The sequence below is a fragment of the Triticum dicoccoides genome, chromosome 2A (genome assembly GCF_002162155.2).
Source record: "Triticum dicoccoides isolate Atlit2015 ecotype Zavitan chromosome 2A, WEW_v2.0, whole genome shotgun sequence".
Lineage (NCBI taxonomy): Eukaryota > Viridiplantae > Streptophyta > Magnoliopsida > Poales > Poaceae > Triticum > Triticum dicoccoides.
Genome location: NC_041382.1, coordinates 2,791,951 through 2,794,139, shown reverse-complemented (window position 1 = coordinate 2,794,139; position 2,189 = coordinate 2,791,951). Strand labels below are relative to the sequence as shown.

Genomic DNA, 2,189 nt, shown 5'->3' with positions numbered 1-2,189 from the left:
ATCCAATGCGTTTCTTCCCTCCCTAGCTGTTGATGTATCTTTCTGAAGCGCATCCATGGGACGGGCTCTCGATCGGCAAACAATGTATTACCCGAGTGTTTTACTTTTTACCGACTACTGTTTTTACAGCTCTCGGCGAAAGGAAGTTTCTATCGAATGCGCGCTATTGCGAGTTCAGTTCTCGGCAAAGGGATGGTGTGTCGTGAGCCCGTGAAACGGTACTCGCAGTCGATAAACACTGATTTTCCTGTGGTGCAAAGTTCCCCATGGGATCCGGTCAGTTAGCCTTGGCCTATCCTGCTTAATTATCACCAAACTAATTATTGCTCCTATATATCCACCTATATATCCTTATTAGATCTCGCAGATCAGCTAGAACAAGTCGGTTGGTAGAGATCTGATGGCTGAGTTGTTCAGCGAGCAGGCTGCCGTCTACGCTGCGGCAGAGCCGGTCTACCCTAAGGATCTGTTTGCCAAGCTCGCGGCTCTCACCGATGGTCACCGCTTCGCCTGGGATGTTGGCACTGGCAATGGCCAGGCCGCCATCGGTGTAAGCTAATTCTCTGTGTGCTACTATCGCCATTTGGTAGACGCCACTAGCTATCATGTTGATGCATGTCTAGACTAGGGTGACAAATTAGGGCGATGCATGCATGCATGTCTCGCAGGTTGCAGAGCACTACGACAGGGTTCTAGCGACGGATGCGAGCGCGGACCAGCTGCGGCACGCCGTTCCACATCCCAAGGTCCGGTACCCCCACACGGCCGACACAACGCCGGAGGAGGAGCTCGTGGCTGCCCTCGGGGGCGAGGTTAGCGTGGACCTCATCACAGTGGCTCAGGCGGTGCACTGGTTCGATCTCCCGGCGTTTTACGCCGTGGCATCTACCACGGGGCTACAACTACCACGTGATCCCCGTGGAGGACATGCTGTCGCGCTTCTTCCGTACCACCCTGCCTTACCGGGATCCCAGATCATGGTACCTCATCGAAGGGTACCGGAACCTGCCGTTCCCATTCGCGCACATCGGCCTCGGGAGATAGGGCCAGCCGGCCGGCTTCGACATGGAGCAGGAGAAATCATTCGCGGGGCTCATCGGCATGCTTAGGTCCACCGGGGCGGTGGCGAGAGCCAGGCAGCAGGATGGCGTGGATCTGCTGGACGAACGCGTGGTCAAGGAGCCAGAGGAAGAATGGGGAGGGCCGGAGCTTGTCCGCAAGGTGACGTACAAGGCCTTCCTGCTGACAGGAACACCTCGTCCTACTGCTTCTCCTTCTGCAGGAGCCGGACTAGAGGAGTGAGGCCAAGACCATTGGTGTTTTGTTTTTTCGCTTTGAATTCCTCTCCATATCGTGCCATGCGTGTTTCTTTCACTGCTGTTTTCATAGCTTCTACCACCGGCCGGCTGGGTGGCATGATCTGTACTTCCTCTGTTCCTGAATACATGTCTTTTTAGAGATTTCACTACAAACTACATATGGATTTTTTTCTTCGAAAAGGAGGTATACCCCCGGCCTCTGCATCTCTTGATGCACACAGCCATTTATTAAAAAGTATCTCAAAGGTTCCAAACAGAGGTCTCAAAAATAAACAAAGGTCGTACTAAGCCAAGAAAAGCCACAAGCGGCCAAAAATGAAAATCCCAACCGGCGCCAGAAAGACTAGGAGACTAAACGTCTATCCTATTATTGGACCGCCATCCAAACCGCTTGTAAGTATCCCGTGCAACCATCTCCCATCGGCTGCACCCAATATCCATATGCTCCCTGTGGTCCGCACGACTGAGTAAGGACCACGTACGGATCCAAGTAGACGCTCTGAAGATGACCTGTAAAAAGTTGGTAATGGTTTGTCTGTTAAATGTAACGTCATTGCGAGAATTCCATAAAGACCAAAGTAATGCACATGCTCCCACTCGGATATGTGCCGCGGACTTTGGCTCCACTCCAGTCAACCAGTTATCAAACAAATGTGATATCGTGCGAGGTGGAGGACACCCTTATGCACAAACCACATAAAAACTTTTATCTTCAAGGGCACCTTAACTTTCCAAATATGAACCGTCCTCGGGATGGTCCCGGTATTAATCAAATCCATGTACATGGATTTAACCGAGAAGACCCCTGAGCTGGAAAGCTTCCATTGCAAAGTGTCTGGTACATCCGAATGGTTAACCTCCATTAACCTA

At 51.7% G+C, this 2,189-nt stretch overlaps 1 pseudogene; it reads left to right on the top strand.

Moving 5' to 3' along the window:
* The first annotated feature begins 400 nt into the window (after positions 1-400).
* On the top strand, positions 401-1,302 carry LOC119352594 (annotated as a pseudogene).
* Positions 1,303-2,189: the final 887 nt, after the last annotated feature.